Genomic DNA, 27,944 nt, shown 5'->3' on the forward strand with positions numbered 1-27,944 from the left:
GTTGAGGTTCCTTGATCTTAGGTGAATGGCATGACCTCGAAACAACAGCTCCTTCATTTTTGCGCCGAGAACAATAACAGTGCCCCTCCCATGGGGCTCATTAATACTGCTCAAGTGGGCGTCTGCGAAGTGTTTATTTCAGCGATGGACATGAAGCAGTCCAAACGCCCCATCAACAGTAGCTAGTGCCTTATTATCTCTGCATTAACAGAGCAGTAGGAACTTGGAAACTCAGCGAGGAGAGTTCTGTTAGGGCTTTAGGTTAGAGCTGGATGAAAGGAACACAAGCTACGCAAGGGAAACATTCACGTTTTCATTTGTGCAGCATCATGTTAGATATGCTAATGATCCTTTGGGTAGGCGTGGGTTCTATCTCAGGAAGAGAAGACGAGCTTGTTTGCCTAGAGAATAGCCAGCTTCAGAGGACTTAAAGCTGTGTATAAAAGGATGAAGTAAAGCTCCTAGCTATAGAGGAAGGGGATATGGAGAATTTGTATGGTGATGGGAACTGGGGAGGGTTATGAAGATACCAGTCTAAGCTTTGGCACCTGTTTGATAACATACTTAGTCTTGGAATTAAGCAGACATGACATGGAGGTGTCATGTCAAAGACTTGATTGTCTCATCCACAGGTTGGAACTCAGAATGTAGGTCTGAGTACGGAATGGTTAAGGTTACATTTTTTTAAAAGTTATGTTTTTAATTATCGTTTTAATTGTACAAATTAGTAAAGCTGGCTAACCCTCCTGCTTTGATCATTGCACACTGCTGACTTACATTGACTGTGCTGTAGCAAGAGGAGCCAGCGTGTGAGAAGGGGTGGTGTGGCTCTGTGCATTTAGATGCCTGATGTGGTGGGGCAGCCTTTAATTCCAGCATTGGAGAGGTAGAGGCAGAGGCAGGAGGATCTCTGTGAGTTCCAGGCCAGCCAGGGTTGCATGGTGACACCCTGTCTTCAACAAGCAAACAAACGAACCAACAAGCAAACAAGAAAATATTCGCTTTCTAAAGGAGCCACAACCCAAGGAAACAGAGTACCCACGGGTGAGGTGGAAGAGAGTCATGACTCATTTTTTCTTTATTTCTTTTTTAATTTTTAATGATGGAAACAAAAATATACCTAAAAGTGAATCTCCTGGAAAAACCATTTGTTCTTCCCTGTGTTGTGTCTGACCTTGGTCTCCTGCCTGGCCTTGAATTTCAGGGCTGGGTCTCTAAAGATGTTCTTGTTGACAATCGTTTTGCCCAAGGGGATGTCCACAGAGGACCTCCTGGGAATGAGGTGGCTATAGTTACAGACTGTCGCAAAAGATGTGATCTTTGATCTCTTGCTGATTTTCTCCTTCCATAGTAACTGTCACTTCTCGGGGATAATGGTGAATTTCAGCCACCAGAACATGATTCTGAGGGTGGTCTGAGGTGCCTTTATCAATTCTCTTCATGATGATGGATTTGTGTCCAGAATGCATCCAGCCATGGACCAGCACCACATTCCCAGGTTCCATCAATTTGCCCTTTTCAACAGCAAGCAGTTGGCACCCAGAAGAAAGGAAAGAAGAACACTTCCGTTAACCTTTCACCTCGTGGAGCGTCGGCTTCACTCTTGAGTCAGTTTTGTTTTTGTATTTAACATTTCTGTATGTCACATGATCCGATAATGAAAGATTAACCTGTGCTTTTAGCTGCTAACAGATTCAGTGATGGCCAGGAGACACATGTCCTCTTCCTGAGCTGAAAACAATTTGTTGGGGAAGTAAATAATATAAAGTTAAAAAAATCTGCTGAAGTTTTACACTTCACTGGTGTGTGTGTATGTGTGTGTGTATGTGTGTGTGTGTGTGTGTGTGTGAGAGAGAGAGAGAGAGAGAGAGAGAGAGAGAGAGAGAGAGAGACTCTGTCATACTGTCATAATCCTAAACTATCAGTAAAGTTAATCTGTTTTAAATGGCAAAGAAATGGCTTGAACTCAAAGTACTTGTATAGCATGCCTTTATTTAAAATCATGGCTGGGATGTTGCTTAGTAGTAAAGAGATTTCCCAGCATGTATGAGGCTCTGAATTTGATTCCACATCCCTGCCAAGGAAAATCATTATAAACACCATCACATTAAACCCTGCAGACACCATCTGGAGATGGTATCCGCCATCTTATCGTCTTTATTTTACAGGTCAGAAAACAAGCAAAAATGGTCAAGTCAGTTGCTGGAGGCCACACAGCAACCTGAAGAACTGACTGTTGGTCTCTTGGTGTTTTCTGGGTATTTTGCTTCTACCGCCCACAATTTTCATAAGCAGGGAAACTTTAGGAAAGAGCTTACCCACCCACCGCTCCACCCTCCCAAGCTGACTGGGTGGTGACCCAAGTCAGACAGCATTTACTGAAGGGCAAGGAAACCTAGGCTTGAGTAGCTCCGATGGAGGACTAAGGACTGAGCCAAGAGGTACAAAATAATTTTTCTTTGGCAGTCACATGTTTGCTCAAGGCATGACAGTTGCTCTTTTAGGCGCACCAGCTTTGTCCCCCGACCCCCACCTCCCACCCCGCAGCCCATTCCTACAAATTTGCCCCTGTGACTCTTAGAAGAAGATGTACCTCCTCTTGGAAGATCATTTTATTCCCTGCCTTTTCCAAGGCTAACTCAGGGGACCTTCACTCTCCTGTCTCCATTCCCGGCTGTGAGCTTATTGTTCAGGCATGTGTCTCCTTCTTCTTGCCCTTTACCACGTAACCGAGTGCAGGAATCACCACAGGTAGGAATCAGCTCCTGTTGAACGGCTGATCATCCATATTGCCCATTGCTAGTGAATGATCAAAATGAAATAAGCACCTCACTGGGCTGTTTATCTTACATTTTGGAGAAATGCTATTGCTTACTCTAATTGAAAAGCAAAAGTTAAAGATGCATGCAACCTATTTCCTTTTGAAGGGAAATTTGTCTTGCTGTTTTATGTGCGTGGGTAAAATGTACTCATAAAGCAATCTGTTCGGAGAACAGCGAAATGTTTCGGGGAATTTTCTGTGAAATATCTTCTTTGTGCTGTTATCGACTTAGTCTGTAAAGACGACTGGGAAGGCAAGAGATACAGATGAAGAGGGCAGTTCCAAGTCTGTACACAGGAGCAGAGAAGCCACACAAGAATGTGTCATTAGGGAAGACGCATGCCCATTTCAAGAGCGCCTTAAATTCTTAAAGATCTGCAGTAAGGGCGGGGAGAAATTTTTTCTGGGAAAGTTTGTGGAAAAACAAATTTTAGTTAATAATTTAAAGGAAGATGATGTAAGTCCTGTGATAATGATTAAGGGCTTTGTTTAGGTAACATACTAGCAAAAGTACTTCTCTCTGTGTGTGTGTGTGTGTGTGTGTGTGTGTGTGCGTGCATGCAAACACACATGCCTGTATGCATGCTTATGGTAGCCAGAGGAAGATGCCGGGTGTCCTCTGTCTATCTCGATATTACTCTTCTGAGAAAGAGTATCTCACAGAACTTGAAGTCTCTTGTAGGCTGGTGGGCAAAAGGGCTCTAGGAGCTGCTGCTTTGCCCTCTCAGCACTGGAGTTACGGGCATGTGTGACCGTGTCTGGTTTTTACATGATCTCTATGGATTAGAACTCAGGTTCTCACTCTTATTCACTGAGCCATCTTCTCAACTGCAAAAGTACTTTTCATTGGCTCTTCCTGCCTGATATGTTTTCTGAGTTACTTGCGATTGCTCTCATGCCTTTTAAATATGTTGCTCACAATGAATCATTCATACTGTTTTTCAAGCAAAATCATATTTTCTCTTTTGGAATTTGAGACAGGGTTTCTCCTCTCTATAGCCCTGACTATCCTGGGACTCACTCTGTATACCAGACTGGCCTCGAACTCAGAGGTCCGCTTGCCTCTGCCTCCCTAGTTCTGGGTCTGGATAGGCATGCGCCATCACCGCCTGGCCTATTATTTTCATATACATAAAAAAAATGAACATCTGTTTTCTGGAGGATGAGCTGATTAAATGTTGAGATGTCTGAGGTCACAGACTCGGGGAGGAAGAAATGCAAAATTGTGCCTGTACATCTCCTTGCGATAAAACAGAAACTCTTACAAGTTAATCGTGTTGCTTGTTAAATTATACCTTTGCCTAATCAACCAAGAAGAAAACAAGCTGCCAACATCTGGAAGCTTGGATTTTGCATATTTATGCATCTCATGGCTCCTTGACTTGAAAGAGTGAGCAGTAATTGTCACGGGAATTCAGGCACATGGTTCCAAACAGGGCTTCCCCCCAAAGCTTACATGGCTTCATGCTACCGCATCTTTCTTTCATAAAACACTATGATTTAAACTTTAGGTGGGAAAAAAACATGGACTGAAGTCAAATTTCAGAATTAGAAATGTTTTCGAGAAGATTGTAAGAATTATTTATTAAGTGCTTATTATGAGTCCCTGGGAAACACTTTATGTGGATTATCTTATTTATTCTCAGAAAAATCTTATGACCTCAACGTTATTAATAACAGTCTTTGAGATAAAGAAACCGTGGGTTAAAGAAGTAAATGTTGCCAGGTGTGTTGGTGTACACTCTTAAGCCCAGCACTGGGGAGCACTGGTGAAAGCAGGTGGAACTCTATGAGTTTGAGGTCAGACTGGTTGACTTAGCAAGTTGTAGGCCAGCCAGGGTGTCATAGTGAAGAAGGGGAGGAAGAGGAAGAAAAGGAAGAAGAGGAAAAAGAGGAGAAGGAAGAGGAGGGGGAAGAAGAGGATGGAGGAGGAGGAGGCGGGGGAAGGGGGAGGAGAAGGAGGAAAAGAAGAAGGAGAAGGAGGAAAAGAAGAAGGAGGAGGAGGAGGAGGAGGAGGAGGAAAAGAAGAAGAAGAAGAAGAAGAAGAAGAAGAAGAAGAAGAAGAAGAAGAAGAAGAAGAAGAAGAAGAAGAAGAAGAAGAAGAAGAAGTTGTTGTTGTTGTTGGGATCGCCCAGTTGATAAAGTCCTTGAATGCACATGAAAACTAGACATGGCAGCACACCCCTAGAGCCCCAGTGTGGAGACAAACGGATTGAAAGTTGAATCAAGGAGTTTGAGATTCACTGGGAGATTCTCAAAACATAAAGATGGAGAGAGATTGGGGAAAGACACCCTTATCTATAGACCCCTGTCCTCCACACCCATATGCACACACATACACACCCTTCCACACAACACATACTTCCCTGCATCCACCACTAAGAAAGCAGAGGAAATGACTCAAAGCTTTTGAGACATTAAGTGATATCGCTGAAATTAAATCCCAAGCTAGACTGACATTCTCTTCCCCTTGACCGCAGATGTTGCTTTACTAACCACTACATTGCATTTGAATTTCTTCTACAAAAACCCCACCAGGTGATCTGGCTGTATTTGATTACTCTAATGATCCTGGGAGCCCTATATGAACAGAAGTGGTATGTATTTTTTTTTCTGAAATTATCCTCAATATGTATTTTAAGTGGGCTTAATAGCTGTTCATGATTCGTGGTCACCAGTATTGGTTGGATGAACAAACTCCCCTGCACAAGCTTACGGGCACATTAAACTATTAGTACAGAGCATGAGAGTGTCCATATAACCATGGATTCTTCCGCCCCATTTAAAGAAGCAAGCAGCCCCTAACACATGAGAAGCAAACTAAAATGCTAGATTATCCCAATCCACACGATGAAGCAATTAGCGGCTTTTCTCTCAAGTCACCTCCCTCCCAGGATGCTTGGTGTCAACACGTCTTTCTCTTCTGTCCATCATTTCCCATCCGTCTCTCCATCTCTACCCTCTTTTCCATTGCGTCCTCCATCTTTTCCCCATGTCAACCACAAAATCAGTCTCCAGGATTTTACAAGCCTCAGCAACAATGGTTGAATCCCAGAAGCTAGTTAGCTCCCAAATTCATCAATGAGTCACTAGCTAAAATACCTATTTCTGTCACAAGCATCATTCTTTTCTTTTCCAGACACTAAGACATTTGCTGCAACATAAATAATTTTTGCCAGCTGTATTGCTGGATAACAGGAGTGGAGGGGGCACCACAAAGAGAAGGAAGGCCCTTTGATGCCACCCACTAGTTTCAAGCCCGCAGTTACTTATTTATTTTTAATCGCTGAGAAATCTGTGTTAGCTTCATTGTCTCCATGACCAGTATTGCTAGTGCGGTGTTTAGGGCTTAGTTCTTATAGTCTCAGTCCTCCGCAGAGGCTGCAAAATGAGGAGCTGGGCACAGATGGAGCAAAAAAGAAAAAAAAATATGGAGACGTTCGCCTTTTCTGAGAGCAGCTCGCAGCCCTCTGCACATGGCTCTGCACCGGACAGCATAATGAGATTTCCCCCAGCACAAAGCGCGAGGCTTCCACTTTGTGAATATGCAAACCGTGTGCAGGAGCAGGTGCGGGCTGGCTGATGGAATCCGGCTCCGGGAACCTTCCTGCCGCGCTCAGGGTGAGCCCTCCTGCTCTGTGCTTCTCTCCCCTCTTCAGACCCGTCCCAGGGATGAAACTGGAGAACAAAAGGTTAGCACCTTGCAGCATGTGTAAATGGACTCATTTGTGGGAATCTTTTGGACCACCTCTTGCTGTTTGAGGAATGAAATGGAGAGAGCTCTCTAACGAAGCCTGCCTAGCTCCGCACCGAAGTAGTTTTTCGGGCAGCATTAGACATCTGTTGTGAGTTAGGAATGCCAGCGTCTGTTGTAGAGATGGAAAAGGCACCCCAATGCTTCAGATTACCGAAAGTCTCTGAGATACCCTACCTCAAAGGGAATTGCAAAGGAGACAGACTTGTCCCATGTCTTCATGCCCTACCTGCCTAAAACAACACCTGGGCTGAGGACACACACAGTCAGCGTTGTCTCTGACCTTTCTTTCTTAAACAGGAAGATGTCCTGGTGACAGGAAAGCCCCAGCATTGTCCGTGGTTCCTAACATTTTATGGTGCACCAAAAGTAGGCACCTACGATGAATGAATGGGAAAAGCATTCATTCTCTTTCATTTCTCACCCTGGAAATGCAGCAGAAAGGACAGAAGCAGGCAAATCTAAGCGTCTGTGTCACCCATGCTATTTGGAGCAGTGTTGAAGGTGACAAAAGGTAAGGTACTGAAATAGTCCCATTAAGACAGCCTGGGTGCTAATGCCGTCATTTATCAGTTCCTTCTCAGCCCTCATTACGCTCGCCTCATTTGGCTGGGGAAGGCACAGGGGCTCTGTTCTCCACAGCATTTCCAGGTAATTCTGACCCTTGAGAAGCTTCTCTAAGGCAGGCAGTGATGGGCATTTCTCTTTCGTCTGGAAGCTCGTCTCCAGTTAGCGTCCTGGGATGAGAGGAAAGAGTAGGAAGTGAAAAGTTTCTGTACCAGACCCTCTGTTTCTCTCCCCCCTCCCGTCCCTGGTGGCAGAGAGCCTCCCTGCTCTGCCTGCTTGGGCGCTGGGTCCTAACCCCAAGCGTAGGGTAAAGGGGAGCTCGGGGGCTTCTTTGTCCCCATAGCCCGCCTGCAGCAAGCAGGGTGGGCCCTTTGTCTGCGAGCGAACCAAGCAGCACGGAGTTTCGATCAGGGCACCTAGTGAGACATCCTTGTGGTGAGTGAGTGCTGCGGCACCCGGGAACAGCCCGCCTACACTTCCTGATCAACCTACAGGGCTACACTGCCCGGTACCTCCTCTCTCTTCCTATCCCATCCAGCTTACATCCAGATCCCCCCACCCTCTGTTTCTCTCCCCCCTCCCGTCCCTGGTGGCAGAGAGCCTCCCTGCTCTGCCTGCTTGGGCGCTGGGTCCTAACCCCAAGCGTAGGGTAAAGGGGAGCTCGGGGGCTTCTTTGTCCCCATAGCCCGCCTGCAGCAAGCAGGGTGGGCCCTTTGTCTGCGAGCGAACCAAGCAGCACGGAGTTTCGATCAGGGCACCTAGTGAGACATCCTTGTGGTGAGTGAGTGCTGCGGCACCCGGGAACAGCCCGCCTACACTTCCTGATCAACCTACAGGGCTACACTGCCCGGTACCTCCTCTCTCTTCCTATCCCATCCAGCTTACATCCAGATCCCCCTACCCCCTGTCTCTCTCCATCCCTCCCTTCTTGGAGCAGAGTGCCTCCCTGTTCAGCCTGCCTGGGCGCTGGGACTGAACCCGAAGGTGAGTGCAAAGGGGAAGGTGGTAGCTCCTTTGTCTCCATAACCTGCCTGCAGCAAGCAGGGTGGGCCTTTGTTTGCAAGCTAACCAAGCAGCAAGGAGATCGGAACTGGACTCCAGGAGAAACATCACGGGGGAGTGACATCACTTGGAAGGTACATCAGTTGGCAAGAAGACCTGATCCTGTAAAAGAAGATCCATAGGAGAATATTGGAAGGAAGAGATGGGGAGACGCCAATGCAAGAATTCACCCAACAATCTGAAGAACAACACGAAACCACCAGAAGCCAGCGACCTCACAACAGGAGGACATGAACACCTTAATCATGAAGAAGGAGAAAAAACTGACTTCATGACAGTGATTGACACCCTTAAACAGCATATAAAAAACGCCCTTATAGAAATGGATGAGAAGTATAACAGAAAGTTCGAGGAATTGAGTAAATCAGTGAATGATACCCTAGGAAAGCAAGGAAAAACAATCAAGCAGATAATGGAAACAGTTCATGATTTGAAAAATGAAATGGAGGCAAAGAAGAAAACACAAACAGAGGGCCGGCTGGACATGGAAAATCTAGGTAAACGAATAGAGACTACAGAAACAAGCATAACCAGCAGAATACAAGAGATAGAAGAAAGAATCTCAGAGTCTGAGGATAACATAGAGAAAATAAACGCACTGATCAAAGAAAACAGCAAGTCCAACAAACTCTCATCACAAAACATTCAGGAAATATGGGACACAATAAAAAGACCAAACCTAAGAATAATTGGAGTAGAAGAAGGAGAAGAAGTGCAGCTCAACGGTCCAGAAAATATACTTAACAAAATTATAGAAGAAAACTTTCCCAACCTGAAGAAGGATGTACCTATGAAGGTTCAAGAGGCATACAGAACCCCAAATAGGCTGGATCAAAAAAAAACTTCCCCTCGCCATATAATAATCAAAACACAAAATATACAGAATAAAGAAAGAATATTAAGAGCCGCAAAGGAAAAAGGCCAACTTACTTATAAAGGTAAACCTATCAGACTTACACCTGACTTCTCTATGGAAACCATGAAAGCCAGAAGGTCCTGGATAGATGTACTGCAAAAACTAAGAGACCATGGATGCAAGCCCAGACTACTATATCCAGCCAAGCTTTCGTTCACCATAAATGGAGAAAACAAAATTTTCCAGGATAAAAACAAATTTAAGCAATACGTAGCCACAAATCCAGCCTTACAGAAAATAATAGAAGGAAAATCACTAACCAAGGAGTCCAACAAAGACCTCAATAACTCAGACATCTAGAGACCCTTCACCAGCGCAACTCAAAGAAGGGAAACACACAAACCCTACTACTTAAAAAGTGACCGGAGTTAACAACCACTGGTCATTAATATCACTTAATGTCAATGGACTCAACTCACCTATAAAAAGGCACAGGCTAAGAGACTGGATACGAAAACAGGATCCAACATTCTGCTGTCTACAAGAAACACACCTCAACCACAAAGACAGGCACCTACTTAGAGTAAAGGGCTGGGAAAAGGCTTATCAAGCAAATGGACCTAAGAAACAAGCAGGTGTGGCCATACTAATTTCTAACAAAGTTGACTTCAAACTTAAATCAATCAAAAGAGATGGAGAGGGACATTTTATACTCATAACAGGAAAAATTCATCAGGAAGAAATCTCAATCCTGAATATCTATGCCCCTAATATAAAAGCACCCACATATGTAAAAGAAACATTGCTAAAATTCAAGACAGCCATCAAACCGCACACACTAATAGTAGGAGACTTCAACACTCCTCTTTCACCAATGGACAGGTCAATCAGACAGAAACCTAACAGAGAAATTAGAGAATTAATGGAGGTAATGAAGCAAATGGACTTAACAGACATCTATAGAATATTCCACCCAAATAGGAAAGAATATACCTTTTTCTCTGCAGCTCATGGAACCTTCTCGAAAATTGACCACATACTTGGTAACAAAGCTAACTTACACAGCTACAAAAAAATATTACTAACCAACTGTGTCTTATCAGACCACCATGGATTAAAGTTAGAATTCAACAACAATGCTACCCCCAGAAAGCCTACAAACTCATGGAAACTGAACAGTCAACTACTGAACCATACCTGGATTAAGGAGGAAATAAAGAAAGAAATTAAAGTCTTCCTTGAATTCAATGAAAATAAAGAAACAACATACTCGAACTTATGGGACACTATGAAAGCAGTCCTGAGAGGAAAGTTCATAGCACTAAGTGCCCACTTAAAGAAAACAGAGAAAGCACATATTGGAGACTTAACAGCCCACCTGAAAGCTCTAGAAAAAAAAGAAGCAGACTCACCTAGGAGGAGTAGAAGACTGGAAATAATCAAACTGAGGGCTGAAATCAACAAAATAGAAACACAAAAAACAATCCAAAGAATCAATGAATCAAGAAGCTGGTTCCTGGAAAAAATCAACAAGATTGACAAACCCCTATCCAAACTAATCAAACGGCAGAGAGAAAATTTGCAAATTAATAAGATCAGAAATGAAAAGGGGGACATAACCACAAACACAGAGGAAATTCAGAGAGTCATTAGATCTTACTACAAAAGCTTGTATGCCACTAAACTGGAAAATGTAAAAGAAATGGACACTTTCTTAGATAAATACGATTTACCAAAATTAAATCAGGACCAGGTGAACAAGCTAAACAGACCTGTCAGTCGCGAAGAACTAGAAGCTGTTATCAAAAACCTCCCTACCAAAAAAAGCCCAGGGCCAGATGGTTTCAATGCGGAATTCTACCAGAACTTCCAAGAAGACCTAATACCTATACTCCTCAATGTATTCCACAATATAGAAACAGAAGGGTCATTACCAAATTCCTTTTATGAAGCTACAGTTACTCTGATACCAAAACCACACAAAGACTCATCCAGGAAAGAGAATTACAGGCCGATCTCACTCATGAATATCGACGCAAAAATCCTCAACAAAATACTGGCAAACCGAATCCAAGAACACATCCGAAAAATTATCCATTATGATCAAGTAGGCTTCATTCCTGAGATGCAGGGCTGGTTCAACATACGAAAATCTATCAATGTAATCCATCATATAAATAAACTGAAAGAAAAAAACCATATGATCATTTCATTAGATGCTGAAAAAGCATTTGACAAAATTCAACATCCATTTATGTTAAAAGTCTTGGAGAGATTAGGAATACAAGGGTCATACCTAAATATAATAAAAGCTATATACAGCAAGCCGACAGCCAACATCAAATTAAATGGAGAGAAACTCAAAGCCATCCTGCTTAACTCAGGAACACGACAAGGCTGCCCACTTTCGCCATACCTCTTCAATATAGTGCTGGAAGTTCTAGCAATAGCAATAAGACAGCATAATGGGATCAAGGGGATTCGAATTGGAAATGAAGAAGTTAAACTTTCGTTATTCGCAGATGATATGATAGTGTACATAAGCGACCCCCAAAATTCCACCAAAGAACTTTTACAGCTGATAAACAGCTTTAGTAATGTGGCAGGATACAAGATCAACTCCAAAAAATCAGTCGCCCTCCTATACTCAAAGGATATGGAAGCAGAGAGGGAAATCAGAGAAGCTTCTCCATTCACGATAGCCACAAACAGCATAAAATATCTTGGGGTAAATCTAACCAAGGAAGTGAAAGATCTATTTGACAAGAACTTTAAGGCATTGAAGAAAGAAATTGAAGAGGATACCAAAAAATGGATGGACATCCCTTGCTCTTGGATTGGGAGGATCAACATAGTAAAAATGGCAATTCTACCAAAGGCAATTTATAGATTCAATGCAATCCCCATCAAGATCCCATCAAAATTCTTCACAGATCTGGAGAGGACAATAATCAACTTTATATGGAAAAACAAAAAACCCAGGATAGCCAAAACAATCCTATACAATAAAGGATTGTCTGGAGGCATTACCATCCCTGACTTCAAACTCTATTACAGAGCTACAGTAATGAAAACAGGGTGGTACTGGCATAAAAACAGAGAAGTCGACCAATGGAATCGTATAGAAGACCCGGACTTTATCCCACAAACCTATGAACACCTCATTTTCGATAAAGGAGCTAAAAGTTTACATTGGAAGAAAGAAAGCATCTTCAACAAATGGTGCTGGCACAACTGGATGTCAACCTGTAGAAGAATGAAAATAGACCCATATCTATCACCGTGCACAAAACTCAAGTCCAAATGGATTAAAGACCTCAATATCAGCCCGAAAACACTGAATCTGATAGAAGAGAAAGTGGGCAATACCCTACAACAGATGGGCACAGGCGATCGCTTCTTAGGTATAACCCCAGAAGCACAGACATTAAGGGCAACATTGAATACATGGGACCTACTAAAACTGAGAAGCTTCTGTAAAGCAAAGGACACTGTCACTAAGACACAAAGGCAACCTACTGACTGGGAGAAGATCTTCACCAACCCCGCAACAGACAAAGGCCTGATCTCCAAAATATATAGAGAACTCAAGAAACTAGACTTTAAAATGCTAATTAACCCAATTAAAAAATGGGGCGCTGAACTGAACAGAGAATTCTCAACAGAAGAAGTTCAAATGACCAAAAGACACTTAAGGTCATGCTCAACCTCCTTAGCGATCAGGGAAATGCAAATCAAAACAACTTTGAGATATCATCTTACACCTGTAAGATTGGCTAAAGTCAAAAACACCAAGGATAGCCTTTGCTGGAGAGGCTGTGGAGGAAGGGGTACCCTCATCCATTGCTGGTGGGAATGCAATCTTGTGCAACCACTGTGGAAGTCAGTGTTTCGGTTTCTCCGGAAATTCGGGATCAACCTACCCCTGGACCCAGCAATACCACTCTTGGGAATTTACCCAAGAGATGCTCTATCACATGTCAAAAGCATTTGTTCAACTATGTTCATAGCAGTATTATTTGTAATAGCCAGAACCTGGAAACAACCTAGATGCCCTTCAATGGAAGAATGGATGAAGAAAGTATGGAATATATACACACTAGAGTACTACGCTGCGGTAAAAAACAATGACTTCTCGAATTTTGCATGCAAATGGATGGAAATAGAAAACACTATCCTGAGTGAGGTATCCCAGGCCCAAAAAGACGAACATGGGATGTACTCACTCATAATTGGTTTCTAGCCATAAATAGGGTTCACGGAGTCTACAATAGGCGAATCTAAAGAAGCTAAGTAAGAAGGTGAACCCAAGGAAAAACATATAGTTATCCTCTTGGATAAGGGAAGTAGACAAAATTGCCGGGGGGAAAAGTGGGATCTTGGGGGTGGGGTGGGATGGGGATTAGGGGAGATGGGGAGAGAAAAGGTAGAAGGGAAGGAGGGTGGACTTGGGGAAACAGGAGGATCGGGACAAAGGAAGGTTGGATAGGGGAGCACGGAACCACAATTCTTAGTTAAGGGACCCACTTTAGGGTGGGCAGGAGACTTGACCCTAGAGGGGCTCCCAGGTGCCCAAGCTGAGGTCCCCAGTTAGTTCCCTGGGCAGCTGAGGATAGGGAACCTGAAATGACCCTACCCTAGAGCAATACTGACGAATATATTGCATATCATCCTAGAACTTGCATCTGGCGATGGATGGAGATAGAGACAGAGACCCACACTGGAGCACTGGACTGAGCTCCCAAGGTCCCAATGAGGAGCAGAAGGAGTGAGAACATGAGCAAAGATGTCGGGACCACGAGGAGTGCACCCACCCACTGAGACAGTGGAGATGATCTACTGGGAGCTCACCAAGGCCAGCTGGACTGTTATCAGAAAAAGCATGAGATAAAACTGGACTCTCGGAACATGGCGAACAATGAGGGCTGATGAGACGCCAAGGACAATGGCACGCGGTTTTGATCCTATGCAATGTGCTGGCTTGGTGGGAGTCTAGCCAGTCTGGATGTTCACCTTCCTAGATATGGATGGAGGGGGGAGGACCTAGGACGTGCCACAGGGCAGGGAACCCTGACAGCTCTTTGGACTGGAAAGGGAGGAGGAGAGGAGTGGGGGGAAGGGGAGAGGGGTGGGAGGAGGGGGAGAAGAGTGGGAGGAGGGGGAGAAGAGTGGGAGGAGGGGGAGGGAAATGGGAGGCTGGTGGGAGGAGGTGGAAATTTGTTTTTTTTTTTCTTCTTTTCTTTATCCTCCTTTTATCAATAAAAAAAAAAAAAGTTTCTGTACCAGGATAAGCCCCTCCACTGATGCAATAATCCGAATCACACCAAATCAAACCAAATCAGAAAAAGCCCAGGTTTAATGGATACCAACACTGCCGGATGGCTTTCCAAACAACCAGAGAGAAAATGGGGAAGGAAGACCGGAAAACCGTGTGTTTGTTCTCTGGGATAGGAGCGGGTACTTTAAGTACCCTGTGGGAGTGGTCTTGAACATCTCTGGGGAGGGGTCATCGTTAGGCGGACTTTGGGGGGGGGTAACGTCTGGACTGAGGCAACTCCCAGAGGAGGGGGCTTGGGGTGGAACTTGCACCAAAACTTTTCCGACCCTTTGGATACATGGATGCCAGGGGTGTGGCTTCCATCCGAATAGGAAATTGCCAAGGTGGTTTCAGAAAAGGTGACTGTGGACTAACTAGGTCTCATGGTTTTCCCACTTCACTCTTTGGGGGAGAATTGCATGACCAGGGCAAATAAGATCCGCCTGTGGGCTCACCATGCTGGGGCCCTCCAGGCTCTGGAGTGGCAGGTGCTGGGGCTTAGCAGAGTTGGGGGACTCTTGACCCAACAATCCTCCCAAGAACCACTACAAAGGCCTTAGAGAGAGTGTGACAGCAGGTTCCTCCTCTAGGTACACATATCCCTGACTAGAGAGACCCATGGTCTCACCACACGCCTGTCTTTAAACACCGTGTCCTCTTCAGCTCCTGAGGGGTGTTTTCTTCACGGTAGGGTCCCTGTTGGTTTTCAGATCTTGTTCCCCTACCAGTATCTCCACAAGCCACTCAGAGACAGGGAAAGCCTTTGAAAAAAATTAGCCTATTTTATTAAATGATAATAAGATTTTTAAAACAAGCAGGCACCATTAAAACACTCACCCTAAGAGCGGCATCAATTCTTTCAACTACCTTTTTCTTAAGATTTTCTTTCCTGAAATGAGGCTTTTTAATGATTTTAGGTAATTTTCTCTTTATTCTACATAACACACTTTCTGTTTGTTATTATTTCTTCTCTTCTCTTCTCTTCTCTTCTCTTCTCTTCTCCTCTTCTCTTCTCTTCTCTTCTCTTCTCTTCTCTTCTCTTCTCTCTCTCTCTCTCTCTCTCTCTCTCTCTCTCTCTCTCTCTCTCTCTCTCTCTCTTCTTTGAGTCAGGATCTTACTACATCACCCAGGCTGCTCTCAAACTCATGGCAACCCTTTTGCTTCAGCCTCTGTGTGCCGATATGAGAAGGTGTGATCCAGCATGCTTGGCGCTTCGCTGTTTCGTGGTACTTCAATTTCAGGTGTGTGCCTATTGATTCTGCTAGGGCAGTAATTATTAGCTCTTATATCCCCATTGCCTTGCTCTCCCCATCTGCAATGACGATTTCATAATTTTAATGTTATTATCAGCACATTAAATATAGATCACTGCTGAGCCAACTACTGTGATTCATTTTTGTATTAACTCATTTATCGCTGCAAACTAAATTTTACCTAAAGTTAACAACTTCAAATGATAATTGCCTTTTCTATCTCATGATCTGTGTGTCTTAATATGTGAAAGACTTTAGCTGGGTGGTTCTGGCTTACGGCTTCTCGTGAGGCTTCAGTTAGAATGTCAACCTATAGAAGTTAATTGTACTTTTATTTTACCATAGTGAAATACCAGAAGGCCAGATAATTTACAAATAAAAGAGGTTCATTTATGGAGGCCCAAGAGCATGATGCTGGCTTATGCTTGTCTCTAGTGAAGGCTTCATGGAGGATGACATCACAATGGTGGGGGCACATGCAATGGGGAGACAGGAAGTCAGGGCAATTTAGGGGTCTTCTCATTTCACTTCTTGCTTTATGAGACAGAGTCTCCCCATTTGGCTGAGGCTGGCCTTGAATTTGCTATATAAACAAAGTTCAGTGTCTGTGTGTGTTCCTGTGTGTGCAAATGTGTGTGTGCAAGTGAGTGCATGGCTGTTTACAGAGACCATGGGTCAATGTCGGATATCTCCTTCCATCATCTTTCACACTAGTGTTACTGTGTTGCTATTATTTTGAGACAGGGTCTCTCACTAAACCTGGAGCTCACTAATTTGGCTAGAGTGACTGTCTAGGAAGCCCCAGGAATCCTCCTGTCCCTGCCTTCCCAGAGCTGGGACTACGGGCACATCCTACTGCACCTAGCTTTCCCATGGATGCTGGGGATGGGACTCAGGTACTCATGCTTATGCAGCAAGCACTTTACCAGCTGAGCCATCTCCAGCTCAGGCTTATTCTTGGGAGAAAGACCTCATGGGAGCTACCTTAATCCCTCATTATGGCCTTCTATTATGCCTTGCCTCTTAAAGGTATATCCGTCTCCTTTTTTATTGTTTTTATTGAGCCATATATCTTTCTCTGCTCCCTTCCCCCCTCACCTTCTATGTTCTTCCATGATCCCCATGTTCCCAATTTACTCAGGAGATTTTGTCTTCTCTACTTCCCATTTAGATTGGATCCAAGTATGTCTCTCTTAGGGTGCTCTTTGTTGTGTAGGTTATGTGGGATTGTGAATTGTAGGCTGGTTTTTCTTGTTTTATTTTAAAAGCCACGTATGAGTAAGTACATACGATATTTGTCTTCCGGGCCTGGGTTACCTCACTCAATATGTTTTCTAGATCCGTCCATTTGCCTATAAATTTCAAGATGTCATTATTTTTTCTGCTGTAATTGTGTAAATGTACCATATTTTCTTTATCCATTCTTTAGTCAAGGAACATTGAGGTTGTTTCAAGGTTCTGGCTATTACAAATAATGTTCCTATGAACATAGGTGAACACATGTCCTTTGGATATATACCCAAAAATAAAATTGTTGGAAATATGTGTTAATTTAAGAGTAAGAGTTAATTATTAACAAGCCAAAGCTATCAGCTGAGCACTTATAATTCATAATAAGTCTGTGTGGTTATTTGGGAGCAGGCTGGCAGGACATAGCTATCTGGCAGGACACAGAACAGTCCCCTTACACACAGTAAGTATATGTATTGTATTTGTTTTAATTTAGTAAGATGCACTTGATATTTCTTGATTAGGACTCAAGATGTAGGAAGACTTCTCCTTGGTGCTGGCTGTGCCCTCTGAATGTTCTTATCTTCTGAGCTATTCTTCCATTTCCATGAAAGGTAACCCATTTTGCAGCTTAGGCATTTTCTCAGTCTGTTTTCTGCAGATAGAAGTTTGAAAACCCACTCCAAACCCACTTTCTAACTGATTCTGTGTCTATTGCTTTTGGTACAATATGCAGGTCATTTTGCAAATATAATTTTAGAACCTGGGGTTCGTGCCATTAGAGCAAAATTATACCCAGAAATCTTTGAGAAGACCCCTTCTTTACCTGGGTTTCTGCTGAAAAGGCAGTAAGACAGTGTTCTTTAGTTTCTTAGAGGTGTTTGCTTTCTTTTTCAGTTTTTAACACAGAGTCTTACTTTGGGGCCTAGAGCTTATGGCAATCCAGCCCTCTTGAAGCTCTGGGATTAGAGGCTTGAGCCACGGTGCCCAATATAAGCCTTGGTTGTTTCTGATGTTTTGAAGTCTTTGTTGTTGTTGTTGTTGAATTGCTTCTTTGGCTTTACTTCTGCATTAGTGTGTTGCTTACACAGCATGGATCTGTTCTTTGCCCAGGAGCCATTTCATGGTTTTAAAAAGCATTTTTCATATAAAGATGACAGAAAAGTTCCACTTGCTATGTCTTACCTACTTTTTATTTAATAAGTCTTTCCTGCAGCAATTTCCTCCTCCCAAGTTAGATGACCACAGGACTCTCGAGTTAGATTCCCTAATAAACAGATATATTTTCTATTTTTTTTGTTTAAAATAGACAATAGTATTTCTAAACTTTTACTGCTATGTAATAAGAGGCCCCTGTGCCCTACTTTCTAATAGGATTTCCTCCATGTGTTGATTCGGGCTTCCCTCAAATACCATCAGTTTTTACTAGCATTATCTAGTTTTTGTTTATTTCATGAATGGTCTTGCTATGTAGTCTAGGCTGGCCTTGAATTTGTTCTCCTCTGTCTCCTGAGTGCTGGGGTTATAAGCACGTGACACCACTGTTTATAATATACAACTAACACTCTGCCCAAATTCCCGTGTTCAGTCCAGATCTGCACCTACCCCTTGAGGTTTTTGTTATAGCTACATCGGACTTCCAGGAACACTTTCACGCTCCAAGTTGACTCAGTGGCATAGAATAGAAATATACATTGTTCCATGCTTTCGGGGGGGGGGAGAGGGTGTCTAGATTTCAGGGGTGTTTTGGGCAGATGGTCTGACTTGTCAGAGTGTTGACTAGGGACCCATGGTATCTGCAGTCTTGGGCCGAGTTCCATGATCTGCTTCCTGGATAGCTCATTTGTGTGACAGGCAAGGTAAGCTGTCTGTTGGCTAGCTCTAGGCCCTAAGGCTACTGAACATTGTTGTGTAGTGGAAGCTGGCTTCCTCCAGAGCAAACTGGTCTGAGGGATCAAGCTGAAAGTCTCAATGCCTTTTATAACCTAATGCTGAATCTCACAATCATTTCTACAAAACACACTTGTTACATGGTCAGCCCTACTGAAATATGGGCAGGAATAATACAGGGCGTGAAAACCAGGAAATGGGTAGTGTCGGGACTATTTTAGAAGCGGGTTATCAGCACAGTTTTCTTGTTAGGTTTTTTCCTGTGACTGATAATTGCCATGGAGGAAGCTGGATCTCCTCCAAAACTTCAGTATCTTTAAAAATACATAGGAATTATCCTTCCAAACACTGAAAAACATCAGATTATGTGCACTTGTGTTATTTTTATCCTGTGGTTGCTATTCTTCCATAGCCAAACATCTTCCTGTTCCTTCCAGACTGACTCCTATCGAAGCTTTTAACCTGGTTTTCACTGTAGGACCTCCTTTTGCTGTTCTGCTGTATTCTAACTCTTGTTTCTTTTATCCCCCGATGGAGTCTGATTGTGGAATGTCTCCCATAGGCTCATATATTGGAACCCTTGGTGCCCAGCTACTGGAACTGATTTTGGAAGGCTGTGGAACCTTTAGGGGTGATGTTTTGATGGAGGAAGTGGATCACTGGGGTGTGTGTTGAGGTTTTATAACACAGTCCCCCTTCCTGCTTCCTGTCCATTTCCCCAGTCCCCATGCAGTGTGACCATCTGCCTCCCTGTTCCCGAGGCTGTGCCCTCTCTGCCATAATGAGTGGTATTCCCCTGGAACCATAAACGAAAGTAAACACTTTCTCCCTCAGCTGCGTCTGTCAGGGTGTTTTCTCACAGGCACGGGGACAGAACTAGTACAGCGCCTCTTTGTCTTTGCTGGTTTTCTTCTCCTGAGTCTTTATTCTAAGCTCTAGGAACCCGAGAACTTGGGAGATGAGAATATTGAGTTCCATGTGTCTGGAAATGTCTTCTACCCCTTCTTCCTTGGATCCTTGACTGCACATTCGCAGTACAGAAATAACTAAGATGGGACTAGGAGCTTGGTGAATGTGGGTGGAGTTTGCCAAGTTGTAGGCTCACTTGTAGAACATTAAGGGATGAACAAGTTTACTCTTCCATTGGAAGATTCTCCAGGAAGATGAAGCTTCCACTCTCTCTGGTCCCTAGAGCGGGAGGGGAATGATAGGCCTGAAGGCCTCACAGTTCACAGCACTGCAGGGCTTGAATCACTCTGCACACAGCACCAAGCCTGCCTCTTTGATGCAGGGTTTCTCACTGCAGCCCAGCTTTGCCTGAAGCCCACTTTGTAACCCAAGCTGTCCTAGAACTCATGGAAAGCCTCCTCTCTGCCTCTTGAGTTCTGGGATAATAGGCATGAGTCTCCACACCTGGGATACCAAGTCTCCTTAGTCCCTAGCTGAGTCTTCTGGCTCCAAGTTTGCAGTCCGCTTTCTCCAGAAAAGAAGAAACCACGCCTGCTTCTCAGGTAGAAGTGGGCAGGAGCTAGTCACCTGACTCCGTGGGGTTCAAGAGCTCAATATGGAGCCTTGCAAACAGACATCCCTGTTTGTCATCACGTGACCACCCTGACCTGCTTTGCCAACTACCCTCTTCTTCTGGCCTAAACCAGCCCCTTCATTTATCATCCCTTCTTCTCCCACCTACGACATTACCTTCTGATGTCTCCCTTCTCCGTGGCAATTTGCTTGGCCTATGGGCCGGCACCCTTCTTAACATTTGCATTTCCACAATAAGGGCTTTGGAAGGGAAAAGGAAGAGAAATATTTTTGTTGGTTTCCCTGTGCGTAGTGGGTAGAGTCTAGGTGAAGGATTTTGACTTGCAAAAATAAAGGAATAAACACTCAAAACTCACCCTATAGCCACTGCAGACAAAATGGCCCAGAGTGAGCATACTCTTTTACACCCTGTCTTCTGGAAGATGACTCTTCGCACCTCCACTGAGCAGAAAAAGTGTATCCCTTCCCCGGCACCAGCCCACGTCCAGGCATCTGAGCAGTGTTGCCAGCTTGGCTTCTGTGGCCAAGGGAAGCAGATGGTTTTCAAAAACTGATTAATCTCTCTTCCCTTGCTTAGGTTTCCAGCTGTGGTTCATGCTCCCCTTCCTGGCATGGAGCCATGGCTTCTGAGTTCTTTTGTCCCTGGCAAAATGTCAGGAACATGGCTCTCTTTTGCTAAACCTCTCTGGTCACTAGCTTCATCTGCCGGCCAGCATTGCTTTATTTATAGTAAAACCACTCTTAGGTGGAGACCTTCGCCCCCTGTAAAATGAAGCCGACTTCTTCATCTAGTGTCTGACCCAGCTGTATGTCCAAAATGAGTTGGAGTTTCTCAAAGTCCCAGAGATCTCTTAAAGTAACTGCTAGAGGTGAACCTGCCAGAGAGGTCACTTCCGGGGCATTGAGTGCCCTGTTTCAAAGTCACATGGCGTGGCATGGAACATGACAACACTGTTGACCGTTAGGTACAGGAATCTTGCAAAGGGTTGGCCAAATTTGGTAGCCTTGAAGTAGTCCATCCTGACATTTGGTGGGGGATTATTAACTTCTTCTAAGAACCTATTTCCTCTAAGCAGGGTGTTCTGAATCTGTGCTATGCAGTTGGAGTGTCCAGGGAGCATGATCACATGACACATGCCCAGACTCTACTCTGAGAGGTGCTAATAGTCAAGGTGCTTGCATTTTGAAAGTTCTCCAGGAGGCTTTGGTTAAGAATTGTTCTAAAGAAAGTCTCTGTAGTAGAAAAGGCACCACAGTACCACAAATATATATATATATATATATATACACACACACACACACATACACACACATACATACACACACACACACACACACACACACACACACACACACACACACACATATATATATATATATATATATATATATATATATATATATATATGTATCACCTCTGGACACCCGGGTGTAGGTCTTCCCTGAGCCACCGCTCTCATTTGTAGGGAGACCATATTCTTTGCCATCCATAGTAGGACACATTTGATAGCAAGGCAAGAGACTATTAATAATTACATCAGGACAAGAGGCATAAATCGAGACTGTCTGGACAACTCGGTCACCTAACTCATTAGTCAAATGAGAGACCGGAGCAGATAACTCTGAGGTCACTCCCAGATTTATGATCCCACAATTCATAATAACTGCGACAAGTGCAAAGCACACTTTCCTTCCAAGTGCAGCAGGGTAGGGTCAGTGAGGCAGAGCCTGCAGGCAGGGAAGCTGAACCAAGAGCCATACCCAGTTCAGAGGCAGAATGATGACACACGGGGAAAGAGAGGCCGGGGGGATAAAGCCGACAGGATCATGTGACCCAAGTTTAAAGGCATGGGCCAACAGGGGCAAAACCATGGCAAGCTTTTGTCAGGGACAGCTGTTCTTGCTGCCAGAGCCCTGAGGGTAGACACGAAAGCTGTGTGAGGTCTGTTGACATTTACATATTTCTGGGTCATATTCCAATATGGCAGCCAGAGACATTTACAACACACTTCTGTAATCTTTTCAGTCTTGCTATCCAAACAATCTGGGTTGCCATTTCCTTGGTGACATTTTGCTACATGGCATGAATTTGAAAAAAAAAAAAGTGTGTGGGGGGAGTGTGAGGTTAATTCAATGTTCCAGTTAATGATAAATTAGTATATCCATCAAATCATTTACAAATTATTGAATTTCTAAAAATCTAAGTGAATAAACTTCCAATAATAAAATACTTTTAATTTAATATTTCATGTTTTAGGAAGTATTTCGGTGTTCTGCTTGTTGGATAAAAAGTCAGCCCTGTAAATCTATGGCATTAGAAATTTTTGATGAACACAGAAGGAATAAGTTCAGGGCAGTGAGGCTTTGATGGCTCATTTCTACTATATTATGTGTTGGTGAGATTTAGACCATATTAAGAATGAGATATCACAAAGAAACTTTATAAACTAGGAACAGAGGCCGAAATCACTTGTTTATGATGGTTTAGACATGAGAGGAGTTAGCAAAAAGAGTGAGAGAAAGAGACTCAGAGAAGCTGGAGAGATGGCTCAGTGGTTCAGAGCACATAATGCTCTTCCTGAGGACCTGGGTTCGATTCCCAGCACCGTCGGGTGACTTAAACCACCTGTAACCCCAGCTCAGAGGAATCTGTTACCTCTGACCTCTGCAGCACTTGAACTCAAGTGCACATAATTAAATAATAAGAATAGATACTTTTAAAAAAAAGAAAGATTTGGAGAAGAGAGAGCAAAAGGGGGAGATGGGATGAGGGGAGCAAACCTATTGAGAGACACCAGAAAGAGAGAGGAGGGGAAATGATGGATGTGGGTGAAACAAGATGTATGTTCGTTCATGTGTGTATGTTGCTATATATCCAGGGAAAAAGAAAAATTCTAGGATAGGAATTTTAGTGAGAATCTCAAAAAGTATTTGTACCAGAACACGGGATATAAAATGGCTCACACCAGGGCTGAAGCTATCTAGATGGACACCATCCAGTTTGTATCACATAGCTTTAAGTTCTTGCTGTTTGGTAGGAAATGACTCACTGTGGCTGTGCCTCAGGAGTGTCATTAGGAGAACTGACATTGATGGAAAGGTTCCCACTACCGCCCTGGGATGAAGCCAGCAGACTGTGAGCAGCTCAGCTCTCACAGCTGTGACAGCATCATCGATTGCCGGGACCTGTGACTTGTGTGCAGTGGGGTGTGCACATGCTTAGCTCTGTGCCACATGTGCAGTGGAATGTGCACATGCTTAGCTCTGTGTCCTGTGTGCAGTGGAGTGTGCACATGCTTAGCTCTGTGTCCTGTGTGCAGTGGAGTGTGCACATGCTTAGCTCTGTGTCCTGTGTGCAGTGGAGCGTGCACATGCTTAGCTCTGTGCCACATGTGCAGTGGAATGTGCACATGCTTAGCTCGGTGTCCTGTGAGCAGTGGAGTGTGCACATGCTTAGCTCGGTGTCCTGTGAGCAGTGGAGTGTGCACATGCTTAGCTCGGTGTCCTGTGTGCAATGGAATGCAGACATGCTTAGCTCTGTGTCCTGTGTGCAGTGGAGCGTGCACATGCTTAGCTCTGTGCCACATGTGCAGTGGAATGTGCACATGCTTAGCTCGGTGTCCTGTGAGCAGTGGAGTGTGCACATGCTTAGCTCGGTGTCCTGTGAGCAGTGGAGTGTGCACATGCTTAGCTCGGTGTCCTGTGTGCAATGGAATGCAGACATGCTTAGCTCTGTGTCCTGTGTGCAGTGGAGTGTGCACATGCTTAGCTCTGTGTCCTGTGTGCAGTGGAATGTGCACATGCTTAGCTCTGTGTCTTGTGTGCAGAGGAGTGTGCACATGCTTAGCTCGGTGTCCTGTGTGCAGTGGAGCGTGCACATGCTTAGCTCTGTGTCCTGTGTGCAGTGGAGTGTGCACATGCTTAGATCTGTGTCCTGTGTGCAGTGGAGTGTGCACATGCTTAGCTCGGTGTCCTGTGTGCAGTGGAGTGTGCACATGCTTAGCTCGGTGTCCTGTGTGCAGTGGAGTGTGCACATGCTTAGCTCTGTGTCCTGTGTGCAGTGGAGTGTGCACATGCTTAGATCTGTGTCCTGTGTGCAGTGGAATGCAGACATGCTTAGCTCTGTGTCCTGTGTGCAGTGGAGTATGCACATGCTTAGCTCGGTGTCCTGTGTTCAGTGGAGCATGCACATGCTTAGCTCGGTGTCCTGTGTTCAGTGGAGCATGCACATGCTTAGCTCGTTGTCCTGTGTGCAGTGGAGTGTGCACATGCTTAGCTCATTGTCCTGTGTGTAGTGGAGTGTGCACATGCTTAGCTCGGTGTCCTGTGTGTAGTGGAGCATGCACATGCTTAGCTCGGTGTCCTGTGTTCAGTGGAGCATGCACATGCTTAGCTCTATGCCCTGTGTGCAGTGGAGTGTGCACATGCTTAGATCTGTGTCCTGTGTGCAGTGGAGTGTGCACATGCTTAGCTCGGTGTCCTGTGTGCAGTGGAGTGTGCACACGCTTAGCTCCGTGTCCTGTGTGCAGTGGAATGTGCACACACTTAGCTCCGTGTCCTGTTTGCAGTGGAATGTGCACATACTTAGCCCAGGTTTAGAAATCTGGCTGCAAAATGGTTTCCCTGCTAACAGATTTTTATTTTGACTAAGACTGGTGGCAGGGCTAGGAAATGACTGTTGTCATTTTCAGAGAGCCTTGGAGAGGGGTGAATGTCTTGAGGGAATGCAATGGAGAAGGAGCTGAGAGGTTAGCATCTAAATCATTAGGGAACATCTCAGAGTGACGTCACCAGAATGGCATGTAAGAGACTGCAGTCTCCAGGGAAGCTTTGGAAGCCAAAGGCAGTCACTTGCTTCTACCTGAGGGATGCTCCACGTGTGGACCTTTCTACTCTCTACTTCTCTCTTCTGCATCGTGGACTGGTGAAGGCCAAGGAAGCACTTGACATGCAAGTGTTGTGGGGAGCCTCTCATTCCAGGGCACTGAGAGTGACAAAATGTAATGGACCTCGGAAAAACAAGACAAGGATGGCACACCTAATGTTTAAGGGTCCTGAATGTCACTCTGTTAGAAAGATGTCATAAAGTATATAACTTTTTAAATAGTGAATAGTAATGTTGGAAAACTTCTAGATGACCAGATTCATGCGTTTAGAGATGACAGATCCTAAAAAAGATATAAGTAGTCAGGAAAGGGGTGGGCAGATCAGTACCCAGTGGCCAGAAGACATTTTTCTACTCATTTCTTTGCTGAAGAGATATGCAAATCCTGACTGCTGCCATCTAACTAGCCTGGCTTCATTGTGTACCTCCCAGGCCCACGGCCAAGTGGACTAGGCTTGGGTAAGTGATACCTAACCCAAGACCAGCCAACCATAACCTCAACTGTTATTTCTTGGTTTGTTGTTCTTGCTTTTGTGTTTGTTTTAGACAAGGTTTCTCTTGGTAGCACTGTACCCCAGGCTTCCCATGATTCATGATGTCGCCTTCAATGGCCTCAAGCATGCTGAGACCCTCCTACACTGGCCTCTTGAAAGCTGAGGTTACAGTCTGGGGCCTCCATGCCTGACTATTTTGATTTCATTCAATCTGGATGGTGCCTGCAGACCATTGTCCCAAAGAGTCCAGTCTTATGGAACTGTGTCTCGCTTGAAACCCAGAAAGTGCTGTTCTAGACATGATCTAAGACAAGAAACAAAGGGAGGAAGAAAGGAAGAAAGGAAGAAAGAAAGGAAGAAAGAAAGGAAGGAAGAAAGAAAGAAAGAAAGAAAGAAAGAAAGAAAGAAAGAAAGAAAGAAAGAGATGTTTAGTCCCCAGGATCAGAAGGTTCGGTTCTACTAAGAGTTCACACTCTGCCTCTGGGCCAGGGACACTGCTGTGCCCTCTCCATGCCACGTGACATTTAGCCTTTAAACTCGCTCAGCAAGGCAGCAGCGGTTCTTAGTTCCATCCTATAGAGGAGGATGTTGAGTTGAGAGAGATTCTAGTGAACCGATAGTTAGGTGACCCTCTGCCAGTCCCACAGCTTCCATAAAGCTGATCTCTTTCCTTTCATGATTTCTTGTCTGGACAGTGAGCTCTGGTCATTCATTCTTCAGTCTTCTGTCCGTTGGATGAATAGATCAGTTGCCCCGCTGGTCCTCGGTTGTTAGTGTGTCCTCCATAGGTTTCACCTGCCTTTCCCAGGTTACTTTGCTCTGCTTAGATGCCCCTTCACATCTCTGTCCTCAGGTAAATACATGGTTTTGAGAGTCTGCTTTCTCCAAAACAAAATCTAGAATTTGTTATGTAAATGGATAGCTAAGCTTTCCCTTAGCACAGTGCATCATGAAGAAAAGGGGAAAAAAAAAAACAAAAAAAAAACCAAGAGCTTGGATCAGGGTCCAGGACAATCTTGCCGCACACTGTGCCCCCGCGTCTCCACTCTGTGCGCTGGCACCCAGTTTGCAAGCTTCGGGCAAGAGGCTGGAGGTTAAAATACACAGACACACACAGACAGAGGGACAGCGACACAGGTCATCCTTGAATTCCCCAAGAATGCCCCCTTTATTGTGTTCAGGGGCAGATTATATAGAGCTAGCCACGCCCCAGCCAAACCCACCAGAAACCACTCTCCTGCCATCAGGAACTCCTGAAGGTCTCGTGCTCAAAGCAGCTGTAGGCACTCAGATCAGGGGGAAACAAGTTGTTTACAAGAAATTCAGGATCTGGGGTCTCACTGCTCCCAATACAATCTGACCTAAGTGTTGGTTTTGACAGTGAAATTAGGGACAGGCTTGAGATATAGAACCAGCATATCATAGACATATGCCAAGTAGTCGTTTTCTACAAGCAAGGCAAATACTTTCGTGGAACCAGCCAAGCTAACTGTGGGGTCAGAAATACATCTAAATAATTAGTTGACAAGGCCAGCATGTTTAAGGCTTCATGAAATGAAATCCATTTCTCCCTTATGATGATTTGTGCGTTCACGTCTGCCTAATTCATGAAAGAATCATCTCTTCCTGAGGCAGAGGGACTAAGCAATGTTGTCTGCACTTTGATAGTTGTGTTCCATGAATGACAACCGGGGAGTTAACCTTTGACAGGAAGTACCAGCATCAGCTGCCTTCCCCTCAGCCAATAAACAATGAAAACTACCCAGGACTCACAGCCTCTGAGCGTGGACGGAGACGGTGCTGTTTTCTTAGAGACTGACTGTTGACAGCTAAGTGGGTTTTGTCCATTCCATTTCCGACGTGTTGGCTCTGGGGAGCCATGTGTGGTTACTGATTCCACACCATACTCCGAATCCCAAAGCAGAACACAGAGAGCCAAGCTGAGTGGGAGAGAGCAATTCTGCATTCAGACAGTGACCTATCGCAGATTTGCGGAACGTGACAGTTTCGCACGCCATGGGCCTGACTGATTTGTCCTTTTCCTGTCTGCAAGATTTCATGCGCGAATGTTTTAGAAGATTGCTAATGCCACGCTGATGACGCTCCGCGAGCCTTCCTCCTTTGGAGAATAAAACAGCTGTTGTCTCCTCTTGCCTGGCTGTTGCTCATCTTTCCTGTAGGCCTTGGGAGGAGAAAGGGGCAACATTCCTCCCTGGATTCCTTCACACAGACACAACCTCCCCTCTCCCCCGCAGCTTAGGATATTTGGGGGT

General features: G+C 44.5%; 1 pseudogene; it reads right to left on the reverse strand.

The window, feature by feature from the left end:
- Nucleotides 1–1,120: 1,120 nt before the first annotated feature.
- On the reverse strand, nucleotides 1,121–16,754 carry LOC142857027 (large ribosomal subunit protein eL27-like; annotated as a pseudogene).
- Nucleotides 16,755–27,944: the final 11,190 nt, after the last annotated feature.

The sequence above is a fragment of the Microtus pennsylvanicus genome, chromosome 9 (genome assembly GCF_037038515.1).
Source record: "Microtus pennsylvanicus isolate mMicPen1 chromosome 9, mMicPen1.hap1, whole genome shotgun sequence".
NCBI classification, from domain to species: domain Eukaryota; kingdom Metazoa; phylum Chordata; class Mammalia; order Rodentia; family Cricetidae; genus Microtus; species Microtus pennsylvanicus.